The following is a 13,425-nucleotide window of genomic DNA, read 5'->3' as shown; positions in this document are numbered from 1 at the left end:
CCCCCCCCCGTTTTTGCTAAATGCTGTCTGCACATCTTGCTATTTTTTTCTCGCTAAATCTGTTTTCGTTAGGAGTTTTATTAAATATATTCCATTTAGGTTTTGGACATTTTAATACACACGACTTTGCATGATTTTACGTACGTTGGTGAAGAAAAAGTCGTCGATTTGGCTTGAAAGCTTTAAGGTTACTCGTTTACTCAACAATTCTGAATAAAATAATCGAAAGGCTTTGTGATATAATGTATTCCACTTAGGCTTTGGGCATTACATTACACACGACTTTGCATGCTTTTACGTTTCTTTGTCGAATCGTCGATTTAATTTGAAAGCTCGTCTAAAATGTTACTCAACAATCTTGAATAAAATAATTGAAAGGCTGTGGTACAAAGTCACAAAGGAATAGAGGAACTCAAAGAGAGAATGTATAAACGTGCGCGTGTATGTAATAAAAATACATAAATTACGCGAGATTACACACACATACACACACATACACACACACACACCCACCTCGCGTTACGCGACGCGGCGACGAGCGACCCTCTAGGAGAGCGTTACGTGTTTCCGCGGTGATCGGCGTATTCGAGGCTGACGGCGGCGGCGGCGGCGGCGGCGAGTAACGACCTATTGGCACAATCTATCTCCTCCACGATGTGAAACGACGGCGTTAAGATCGGGTTCGGCTCGCGGACGAGCGCGCTTAGAAAGTCAACGTGCCAACCGGTGTAATCCTATATCGCCGACATGGTTTAGGTTAATCGCCGTTGCGCCGTTCTAACACAAGTAGGCGACCGTAACTAACCAGCCGAGCGAACTAGGCGAAATTAGAATGTTTGCTCGATCTCCACCGACGGTTTCCAATGTGCGAAACTCGATCGCGCGCCGGCCGCCGTCGATTCCGAGATGAAATCGGGAAATCGGCGGGTCGCAAAAGCGGAACGCGGGAGAACCGTGCCGCCGCGCCGCGGCGGATTTTTTCGGCGAGGTCAAGCCGCCGTTTCGCGTTGGAGCTTCAATCGATCAGCCGCCGGGGTCCTATTCTGGACGCGCGCTAAATATGTCTTTGTGATTCTCAAGCTGAAAATACGTTCCCCGCATAGAAGTGTTCCAAGATTTCCCCAGGCACAGCACAGATTCCGATTGGAATGCCCAAGTTTGTCCCAAAATTGCTTATCTCGCCACGATACCAATTGAGAATCCCAATTCCGTTGTTCCAAATATGGGATCTCTGTCTAAAATCAAAACAAAAATGCTATTGGGTCTCGCACTTTTCTCAGTTTGTATTTTTATGGTAACAATATGGGGAATTTCATTTTTATATCGACTATTGTATTTAATAGAACGAAAGACAATATTTTCGAGAAACACTTTTTATTTTACGGTATAATGAAATTATTTGGAAAGCTGACATATGTGTTTTGTTCAATTGTAATTTAAAATGAAGACTAGGAAGAATTTTAGGAAAATATTGGATTTTCTATTTGGAATCACATATCTGGAACATTAAACTTTTAACTAGAATGGATAATTATTTTGAGGAATCATTATGAATCCTAATTATGTTCTAAGAAAGTTTCTATAGGGGACGACACTTACATGAAAAGCAGAACTTGAAATTAAAAAAGCATATCTAACGTTCGCTACCTGACTAGAAATTTATTCAGTGGTCCTAACCCGATTAATTATCTGGTTTGTATAAGATGATATTGTTAGGTCCTATGATTATTGATAAGGTACTACAATTACTAATAATCTTTAATTAATAAAGTCCTGATTGCCACGCCGCAGGATTGATAACATTACTTTATTCTATTCAGATAACTATTCAGTTGGGATCAGTTAGGACTATGGAATAAATTTCTAGTCGAGTATGTGCTTATTTTAGTGAATAATAAATATGCCTTTCTAATTCCATATTCTGTTTTTCTTATATAAACGTCCCGATTAGAAATCCATCCCATTGTCCTAGTCAGATTGATCCCAATCAATTATCTAGTTTGTATAAGCTAATGTTATCAGATTCTGATAAGTCATGTAACGTAGCGCGGACTATCAGGACTTTTTAACAATAAGAACAAGATAATATCACCTTATACAAACCAGATAACTGATTGGGATCAACCATGATCAGGATCATGGAATAAATTTCTAATCAGGCTCATGTATAACATGCGTGCGAATTCATCTTGAGAATTAGAAATGCACACTTGGTGTTCATTATGCGTCCACAATAGACCATTTTATCCACCCATATGCGAGATAAATCGATCGCGTTTATCTTATCACCACAGCTTGAAAGAAAGATCAGTTATAAGTGATTCCATTGGTCTTCAGTTAGAGAAGTCTCAGAATTTCTCAACTTTCCAGGCTCGCTACGTTGATTATGTCGGCCGACTGATATTCTAGTAGTGACCGAAGAAAAAAACACACGGAGAAAAAACTAAGAATATCATTTGTCTAAATGTGATTACCGTAACAAAATATCAATGTTATTTTTCGCCCATGCATACCAAATGATTGCAGCGCTCTGGAAGTGACATAGAAACATAACACTTTTTTACTACCTGTCCATATGTGTTTATATTTTCAGTACTATATGGTGTATAACCACAAACTCTATGGATCTCTCGACCATAGTATTTATTCTGCGGGCTGCAACATATAAACAGCAATATTCCTTCGATTCAGGCAGATACATATGAGGATATACTAACAGAATATTTTGTATTACAAGAACTGTGGTTGTGAGAGCTGTATAAATGGGCATATAACAATAGCAACTTTTAACCTTATCTATTTGATTTGAAATCACATAAATTCTCTAATCAAATGCGGTTACAGCAATCACAGCAGTTTTTTTTCCGTGCAAAAAAGAAGTCAAATTTCGCGTAGAAGCTTCAGCCGATCAACTGCTGATCTACCATTTAATCTAATCTACTCATGAGTGAGACAAGCCAACCGCGTTCATCTTTTCGTCGTAGCTTGGCGAAAAGGAATCTTCAGTGTGGAGATTCCATCGATTTACCGTTAGAGAAGTCTCCGAATTTGTCAATTTTCAAAGTTCGCTACATGGATTATGTCGGTCGACTAATACTCTAGTACACAGCGATCGGAGAAAAAAAATGAAAAGAAAAACCGATTGTGAGTTCGCGGAATTTATATCGTTTTTTTTTTAGTTGTAACGAAATCCAGACGCGAAATACGCGCGATACCGACTCTAATCGCTTAAAGTGGGAAACCGTCGTGACCTCGATATTTTCATAGCAGGATTTTTGATTTCGATTAACCTCCAGAATACGTCAATAAGATATCCGCTTGTGTGGAACACTCCGCATTTATTTGTCGCGCGTGCCTTCGAGCCCGGCATTCAAATGAAGGAAATGCTCGGACTGGCGAATTGGAGGAGCAAAAAAATTCGCGGGTGAAAACGCTTGCGGTCGCGGGCTAAACCGAAAGGAACCTCCGAAAGGAGGCGCGGGAAAGGAGGAGGGCGAGGAGATGGTGGAGGAGGAGGAGGTTGGCTTTTTCGACACTTGACGGGGCGGGTAAGACGTACAAATGGTTTCACTTTTAGGTCACCTTCGCGTAAGTACACTCCGATTTCACCACTTCGTCCGACAGCTTCGGGTCCTTTCGCTCTTTCGAAACTTTTGATATTTCTTAGTCCCGCCGTGTGTAGCGCGGATTAGCCGAGCGTCGTTTTGTCGGTACTCTAACGAGTAACTTTAGCTTTCGGAAGATTCGACCCGGTTTGAGCAACAGGTCAGCGAAACGGACATCCGCGCGCGAGAGGGACGAGAATCTTTTTCTTTTCCAGCGTGGACATGAAGACTGTGCAATGGAGGACAGACCGAGTTTAATTGGCTCAAGGGTTATGTTGGTCAAGTGTTTTGTTTACGTATTTGCCGTCGTGGGAGGAACGAAATCGCCGATTGCTTCTCTTAGAATACAGATACTTTTCCCTGACCCAAATAGGTATAATTAAATTTGGCAGCAAATTTACTCGACTTGTAGAGATTATGTTTCTGCGTAAGGCGCTATGTCATATTTATCACATTCACATTCTGTGTCATATTTATCACATGGAATGGAAGTAGGATTAAAAGATCAGCTCGGACAGACAGTTGCAATTACCTTAGTAGAAGTTGAATCTCGTCGGTGTTTAGCTACGAGACAATAAATTTGTGTTTAATTGTGTTATCTTCGAGATAATAAATTTGTGTTGATTGTATTTAATATACGATTTTTGTACACAATTATTTCTCTCAAAATAGATACTAAAAGACGTAAATGAGCAACATATTCTTGAGGTCATACAGTCTCGGCCGGTTCTAGTTGCTAGCCAATAATGTAATGTTCAATCCTACTTTTTTTGAGGTTTTTATGAGATTAACGTAACTTCAATTTTAACTTGTTACCTAATTTTATGTTAATTGTGATATAGTATAGTATAGTATTTTATGTTAATTGCGATATAGTAACTGGATGTAATGTTCAATCCTGCTTTTTTGAGATTTTTACGAGATTAACGTAATCTCAATTTTAATTTTCTACTTAATTTCATGTTAGTGGTGATATAGTAACTGAATTATGTATTTTAGAATAGGCAGCGCCATGTATTCTGTATTTCTCATATTTGACATGCAATGGCTAGATAACGGCTAGACCATCAGTTTGATTCTATATTTGATTGAGTATTCAAACAGTAACAAGCCAGAAAATTTAATCGAGCCTATACTAGCTAGCTTTTGATTTAACCTGACTAGTGAGACATTTTTATTCGGATAGTTGGGTGAAAAATTGCAATTTCGACATTCTGAAGAGTGTGTCATCTTGCTCTTGTCTTCCTAGAGTCCGTTCCGGGCCGCGCGCGGTGGACGTGAATTAATTTTTCAGACCTGACCATGAGCATATGTTTACTAAGCGTTCAACCGAAAGTCCTACGTGCCAGTCGCTTTCCCAGAGATATCTTGCTTAACCTCGGTGCTTCATTACGAAACTACTCGTTAACGTAATAGTCACCGCGAGCTTCGCCGGCCGCGCGACCGAAAGAGCCATTAATAAGCGTTTCAGCGACTGTAGCCTTCAATTAGAGAAGGAGCGATAATTCAGTTTTAATGTAATTCTCTTGCATCTCTGCCGGTGGGAGAGGGGGGAAGGGCATCCCATTCAACGCGCGCGATAGCACGTGGAGGTAAGAAATCCGTGTATCGTGTGTGTGCATTCGGTTAATAATTTATCCTTAACTTTCCTTATAATAAGAGTTCCCGTGCGACGTGACTTCTGCTAAGTTCTCATAATAACAACTCTCAAGTGGTCACGTGTTTCCACGATACGCGGAGAAATTTTCAGCGCGTAAGTTTTTTAATTTCGCGAGCGAACACGCGAGACGTTCGAGGACTGGCGTGATGATAATAGGCGTCTCCTTTCGGATTCTTGAGACCCGGGAGAAAAGGCCGCGGGTATATCCTTACGAGCGATTAACTTTACGAACTCGCTAGCCGTCGCGCGTGCAACACAAAAGGCTCGTTGTGACGAGACGGGACTTCGTCTCGGTCCACTTATCGCGACTCGAAGTCGCAAGTACGTTCTACTTGCAATTCGGAGCGCGCGTAAGAGGAGTACTTTTGCGCCGCCCTGCGCAAACGAGAACCGGCGCATTCCTTCCTTCCTCCATGATCACGTAGAGCTGGGAGTAATCGTTGATCGACCAGAAGAAAAGAAAAGGAACGAAAACATTTCGATGGTTGAGTAATGATACCGTGTGGATACGAAATTCAGCAGAAACAAAAGATTTCAGAAGAAAAAAATAATTTTTTGTGAAAAAACTTCTTTCTGAAAACAAAAAAATTTTCTTTTTTTTTTAAATTCTTCACATACATATAAAAAAATAAATAAACAATTTTTAAAAATCTTTCTGAAAAAAGCTGAAAAATCGAAAATTATTTTAAATTTTTTCTTAAAATAGAATTCATAAAAAAAAATATTTTTTAGAAGGAAAAGCATTTGAAAATTATGTCTAAAAAAAAGAATTAAAGTAAAAATTCTTCTGGAAAAATTAAAAACTTTTAGAAGTCTTTCGAAAAAAGATTTTTTTTTTAACTTTTTAGAATAAATAAAAAACTTTTGAAAATTATTTTTTGAAAAAAAGGATTCCTTTAAAAAAACTTTTTAAACAAAACAAAAAAAAAACTTAAAAAATTTCACGTTATTTTGTACGACTTAAAGATATAAGATATCGCTTTTGTCGAGTTTTTCTGGCAAACGGCCTTGTTTTTACATAACTCTCACAAACTATGTTCAGATAATTTTCTCAGGTTTTCTGATAAGTCGAGAGAAGGAATTTCAAGCTCGCTGAACTAAAAATTCGAAAGTGGCTATTTTTGCATTTTTACAGTCGCCGGTCTCGGCCATCGATTTTCCAATTTGTCCGTTCGCGACCTCGCGCGTGGGCAATTAAGAGTAACGTCACGATTCGACGATTATACTGAATTCATTCACCGATCGTGATTTTAATCCTACGGGCGCAAATAACTCAACTTAACGGCGAGACGAAGAACGGCTAAGGGACAGAAGCGGCGGCGGCGCGGGAGTCTCTCGTGAGGAAGAAAGAGCCTCTAATCATTTTCTCACAGGAATAATTACGTGCACGTGCACGAGTGGCCTATTTAATTCAATGAAGCGAGCCATTGACGGACCTATTCAGCCACGCGACAACGGCGAGGTCACGTTAACACACAACGGCGGGCCGTGTGTGGCTACACACAAACGCACCGTCCGGAGTAAGGTACACCCACGCGAGGTGGACATATTGGAAACCACGATGGAGTTAGTGGCGATTGATGCTTGGCCGACTTCTATGCTAAACCGCGTCCGTCGCGCGATCGTAAATTCTGGCCGAGACAGGTTTCGCGACACCAATCGTAAAAATTCCCGAGCTTTTTATTCTGTCGAATCAAACGAGACGAGAAGACGAGTTTTATTCGTTTGAACGAATGAATTTTTCCTCACGCGATTTTCAACAAATGGATTTCTTCAAGATCAATTATCCCTTCTCTGATAGTTATTTTCCAGAATTAAGAAATAATTATTTTGTATACAAGGTGACTCAGACTGTCCTTTGCAATTTTTGGGAACGGATTGAGATGAAGATAAAAGTTTCATATCGTTTTGCGATATTTGCAGTAAATTTCGAGATATTAATTAAAGAAGATTTGTCAATGAACATAGCGCGATATGGTAGATGGAACTGTAATTGCGCTGTCTGCCGTTGTATATTTATACATTACTTATACATTATACTTGTTCGAACAAAAAAGTCTTCTGCCATTTTGCAAACGACCACATAGATTTTTAGATACTAATTAAAGAAGATTTTGCATACAATCATGTACAATGTTTGCATACAATCATGTACAACGTTTCGCGCACAATCATGTAACAATTTTCTTTTATTAATAATTAAAACAGTACGGAACTCTTATGTTCATCTCAGCTCGTTCTACGTTGCCACACAATTGCGGAGGCACACGCTGATTGACGATGGCAGACGTCGCCACTGAAGCTCATCTATCATATCTCGCGTAATCATTCACAAATCTTCTTTAATGAATATCTCGATAATTATTGCGAATATGCAATAAAACGGTATATGATTTTTACGTTCATTTCAACTCGTAATATGTCTCCAAGAGAGCTTCGAAGTTTGTTATGGAACACCCTCTATATCTTCATAACACCACAGTTTGAAATACTTCCAAGTAGCAGGATGACGTCAAATGACATTAATTACGTATTACTGACGCTGTGAACGTCATTAATGCATTATTAAGAGGTCACTTGACGTCATGTTTGCTGGGCTTACGCTTCAAAATGGAATGACCTTCGATCCAGACTCTAAATTAATATCAAATTGTTTGTAAGCCCTTCTAGATGCGGTATATAACTTAATCTTTAATTTCTCCAAAACCTTTCCATTATTTTTGAGTTATTAGCAATGCACCCTTAAATATCTACTCTTTTCCAGCATTGCTAGAATGAATCGTGCGCGAAACATCGACGTTTTGCGACCGGCCATTAATGTTATTGTTAACCGTCAGCATTGGACGCGTCACGCCGATTTGTTACGCGTACGTTACAACTTCTTTGCACAAAAGGGAGAAAGAAAAGAGGCGTGTGTATTTGATCTAGGCTAACCGCGCCGGTCGTATCGTAAGTGGGAGCATAACCCCGTCGTCGTCGTCTCCGTGAAGTGCCCTGATACCATCGCTCATCTCGGATGTCATCGCATAACTACGACACGCAAACACGGTGCGAGTGTGGACGCGCGCGGGAGTGCATGCGTATGTGTGTGATGCGTTAGCATTCACCTTTAAGACAGTCGCGAGCACACCTCCGTTGCGTCACATAGGACGTTCGACGGAAAGTGCGAGAAGACCGTCCAATGACGTCTTGCTGGAATTTGGGTCTTCGATTAGCATGCCGATTTTCGCGGCGGCTATTGTTCGTCGCGAAGAATTTGTGAGCCGAATACTTCGAGTCTTATAAGCGGAACACCGGATGTACAGAAGAAAGAACATGAACATTCATTTGCAAAAAAAAGATATATTAACAAGAATTATTAAGGAAAATTATTATTCCCGTTAATTTTCTCTAATACGGTATTGCTAATAATGTAAGTTATCATTTCAATCATCTGTTAATGTTATTACATTACTATTACAATTACACGTTATTATTTTGCATTATTTACTCAAGGAAAAAGAAAGAAAACTGAGCAACCGGTTTTCTCAGTGGAATGATATTTCTCTGTGTTTATCGTTATTTATTGTAGCTACTCGTTATTGCCCGTCCATGTCTCTGTCATCCGAATGCCACTTGCCTGCCGACCTATTTAAAAGGAAGGAACTTTTTTTCTCGAGGTTAATTAGTTAAAATTCTCGTTCGGAGACACGGTCGCGTAAGGACATTTAATTTAATTCGCGAGATTCACTACACTTTTTGTCGGCCGCTCCGTATACATCGTGTCGTGGCGAGTTCGCGAGATCTCTCGGAGACCTCGTCGTGCAACCTACCTACCTACATAAACACGATGCTCCGCTTTGCTTTCCGTTCTCCTTACGAGCACCGTATCGCACCTTCTCGAGGAGGAGGTGCGGCGGCAGCGGCGGCGGCGGCGGGAGGAAAGGAGGAGGAGGAAGAAGAGACAAACTCGCGCAAAAAGCTTCGACTATACACATAACGCAACCCAATTTCGTTCACCACGCGCTGGTTTTCTACGCGGCTCGACGTGGTCGTAGGTCAAGGTTGACTTTATCGGATCGAACGAGCAACGTCGCCCGAATTCTCATTTATTAAATCGCGTTCGCCGGCCAATTCTCCGTGGTGTGCACGAGGTGAAGTGAAAATTATCGGCGAAGGACGTCGAGTCGTAATAAGTCACATAGCGAGTCATTCGACGGCTCTAATTTTTCTTCGTTCCCGTGCGTGTGGCATACGCGCGTACCCCATTTAGACGTGCCTTTTTATTGAATTATAAATATTCCTCGAGCTATTTTCATCGATGAAAATACACTACATTTCTCTTTTTTATTCCACATATCCTCGAGATCACATATGAAGAAATATAAGTGTATGCGAAAGTCTTAATAATTTTTCAGTGTTCTGACGCAATTATTTAAAACTCGAATAAATTCCCGTCATTTTGCATTTTCGAAGGATTGGCGAGGGTTTGTGAAATGTCATATGTCATGATTTAAATTAGAATGATTTAGATATTTTGAAAATAATGCGAAAGCCTGCGAGAAAAAGACTAAGAACCGATTTTTCACTAGTGGTTTAAACTTAGATTTAGTTTAAACTCTGTTCAAACACATCAAACACGTTGTTAGGATAGTATTTAAACTTAAATCTATGTTTAAACTGCTATTGAAAAATATTATTTCTAAAACTTTTGCATACACCTGACATTAAACGCGCAGAAATTCTCAATTATAAATACTTTTCGAGGTATTTTTATAAAAATATTTCCATCTCCTTTTTATCTTATATATTTTCCAGATTACGCGTAAAAAAATATCAAATATTTAGGAATTCAGATAGACAGATGCATGTAAATATGGCAGCATTTTTAGTTGATTTGTAAATCTTTGATATTGGATTGAGAATATGACGTTTATAGAAGAAATCATTATCATGAGAAAAATCATATTGTGCTTCTTATGAGACTATTGTGATACGCGAATGAAATTAGGACATTGCTGAAATTCAAGGCTTTAAAGTTCCTCTGACTGAAATCATATATCGTCGCTTATGTATAGAATAATGATTGTTAATATGAGCGTATTAGTTTCAAATGGATATCAGTTTTGTTCCATGTGAAAGTCTATCGGAGAACGGTCCAAAAATATAAGTGTGACGCGTTTCAACACCGGACGATAACGCCTCTCTCGCGCGTCCGTCTCAGCCGCAGCCGCGGGAGAGAAACGGTACGCTCCAGAAGATCTCGCGTTACTTTCGCGTGTTATGCGGGTTTCGAGTGGATGCTCTTAAGAGCGAGAAGGAGTCCGGAGTGTTGCCGCGTACGTGTCGCGCCGCGGCGTAAACAAATTATCCACCTCGCGTGTGTTATCTCGTAACGTCGACGACGACGGCGATGACGGTAACGTTCGTCGCCGTCGGCCGTGGCGTTTCATGATTTATGAATCGATATTAACCGCGTGTCGTTAATGCGACAAATATGGACGATTCTTCACTAATCCAATGAACATTACGTTCAGATGAACGTCATAAAGCATCATTATATTAATCAACCGTGATCACGTCGACCCGCGAGCAGCTCATCATCATTAGTAGGACAGGCCGGAGCAATTCTGTGAGAAAAAAATGTAAAAAATAACGAATATATACATTCGATAGGCACTAATAACATATTTACTTCGATTAAAAATCTTCTCCTGAAATAGAATAAACAATTGCTTTCATTAAAAAAATTGTTTATTTGCACCAATCTGGTACATTTGCAGTTACACTTATCTAAAAAAAATTACAAAAATATTAATTTATGTTACATACCACAAGTAGATATACTTTCATTTTTTGAGTAGCATTTTTGATGGCAAATATTTGTATGGTTATATGTAGATCTGTTTTTCATTACATTTCATCTGTATAAAACGTATGGTTATATAGATAATATATAGAACTGCATAATCAAGTGTTCAGTATAAGAAAATATACATTTTGAACTTTATGTGAGGTGGATAAAATATTGACCATAAACTTATAAAGAATTAAGAATTTGGAATATGGTGCATAAAATATTACAAAATTATCACAGGTTAGCTGTCATTAATACTTCAACTGTTATCGTAAATTGTGTATTTTACATAAATAATTTCTTTAAAACTAGATGGTCAACGATCTTGCAATTCTTTAATAATATTTCCACAATTCTCTTTTATCATTTCCTCGTTTCTTGTTAAAACCGTAAAAGTGATTTGATTGTTAGAATTGAAAATGTGATATCAGAAATCGTTTTCGTATCTGTGATATGTGTAAATAGTACTAACATTTTGACTTCAATTATCTCAATTTCAGCGTGGTCATTCTTTCTCTAATTGCACATACGTTTTCTCTAATTGCACATTGATCACGTTTCTATTGATATACTTAAATTTTGAAGAGATTTCTACAAAATTTGTGCAGCAATTATTTTAAGTTTATTCCCTCACGATAGAGAATATTATGAAATGTCGAGGCGCACTCAAAAATATACTCGGTTGTTCTTAAATCAGTCTCTTTTCTACTTTTTAACTGTGATATTATCTCGATTTTAATGAGACTCGCGGAAAAGCCCCTACGTTCTAAATGAAACATTTTGCAATTCAGTTCCGCTGTTTCTCTCACGATAAATATATTAACAAAGCACACGGTCAACATAATTCTCGGGCCAGCTATAGACTTAGTCTCCCTGTGTGTAAGTTTCTCGGACGCGTACACGCGCTCACCGTTTAATTATTGTGCGATTAACGCGAATCTTGCTCGATCTCCGCCTCCGGATTTTCTCTCCACGCGCGATTAATGGACAGGGTCGCCGGTCTATTTCTTCCTTTTTCTCGCCCCGTCGCCCACCTCTTCCTCTTCCTTCCTCCCCTTCTCCTCTCCTACGTCCCCCACGTTTCTCTTTTGCACGGAGAAGAGAACGTGACCACGCGCGCGTTCGATCAGTCATGCGCGTGCGTATGCGTGTGTATGTGGGCGCAGTTTCAATGCTTGTTGTACAACGAAGGTGCTCGTTATCTCCGAAACTTTCTTACCAACGTGAAAGAGAGAGAGAGAGGAAGAAGGGTGAGAGAGAGAGAGAGAGAGAGGGGGGAAGTCTAGCAATAAATGTCGCTGACACACGTCGCTGTCTCTCGACTGTGCGCCGCGATTCGGTCTCTTTTGACGTTATCAGTATCAAGAGTTCCGTGGCAATGGACCAGGAGCCTCAATATCATAAAATCGAAAGAGAAAACTGATGTCTTTCGGAATCCATTGAGAAATCATCGCTCGATTAATCCATCGTGAAACGGATAGAGTTACCTGAGCGATCAGTTATGTGTTAATTAGAAGACCGGGGCTATATGCCTCCAGGAACATGTTGTTCATATGCTTTTTTTAGTATTTATTAATCACGAAGTGGTCCTTTTAGAACATCAATACTTTTCCCTGAGTTTCATTAAAATCGGAATAATACAGTTAAGAAATAGAAAAAAACTGATTTGATAATAGCAAAGTAAATTTTCTATTAATATTCGAGCCTCTCGAAATTTTCTATTAATATTCTCCATCGTGATTGAATAAAATTAAGTGATGTGTTACAAGTTGGAATAAAATTTCTTACAAACGTATAACATACCGTTTCGGATGATAATTTTCTTTCATAAAATGATTGAAATAGAATATATGGGCGGAGGTATAGTTGGCCCATAATTAAAAGCCAGCAGAAGGGAGACTTCTCGCGGAGACTTCGTAACTATTAATCAAAGTATTTATCTTATATGTGTGGCTTTTTTATCTCACACTGCTGGCCAACTGAATCCGATAACAAGATGGCCACGTTGCTGCATGTTCGTATTTTGATTATTACAAAACAAAATATACGGCCAACAGGGCCGTGGTAAACATTAATACATAGAAGGTCGCTTCTACTATGTTTATACAGTTAGTCACAATAATTAGTTGCTTGAAAAATTGTAATTCCAAAATTTTACAGTATAAAGAATCTAGCCTCGGTCTCCCTTACTCGCAAATAGTCGCGCTTTCGATATGTATTTTGGTAAGTGATCCTTTAGGAGGGTGTTCTCTCTTTCTCTCTCTCTCACACTCACTCTTTCTCTCTCTCACTCTCTCTCTCTCGCGAGTACGCGACTCCAGATG

At 39.3% G+C, this 13,425-nt stretch overlaps 1 protein-coding gene and 1 long non-coding RNA gene across 8 annotated transcripts in view; one reads left to right on the top strand and one right to left on the bottom strand.

Moving 5' to 3' along the window:
- LOC116840474 overlaps positions 1 to 625 on the bottom strand; it is a 19,523-nt gene extending 18,898 nt beyond the window's left edge. The window contains exon 1 of the long non-coding RNA XR_004377366.1: positions 514 to 625. This is a non-coding gene — a long non-coding RNA (uncharacterized LOC116840474). The remainder of the gene's footprint in view (positions 1 to 513) is intronic.
- LOC116840472 (protein roadkill) overlaps positions 1 to 13,425 on the top strand; it is a 223,911-nt gene that overhangs the window by 51,161 nt on the left and 159,325 nt on the right. The gene's annotated exons all lie outside the window — the stretch shown is intronic.

Source organism: Odontomachus brunneus, unplaced genomic scaffold (assembly GCF_010583005.1).
Source record: "Odontomachus brunneus isolate Ranch 3 - 2012 unplaced genomic scaffold, Obru_v1 Obru_scaffold_010, whole genome shotgun sequence".
Lineage (NCBI taxonomy): Eukaryota > Metazoa > Arthropoda > Insecta > Hymenoptera > Formicidae > Odontomachus > Odontomachus brunneus.
The sequence above is the reverse complement of the archived record's forward strand: the minus strand, read 5'-3'. Positions and strand labels throughout refer to the sequence as shown.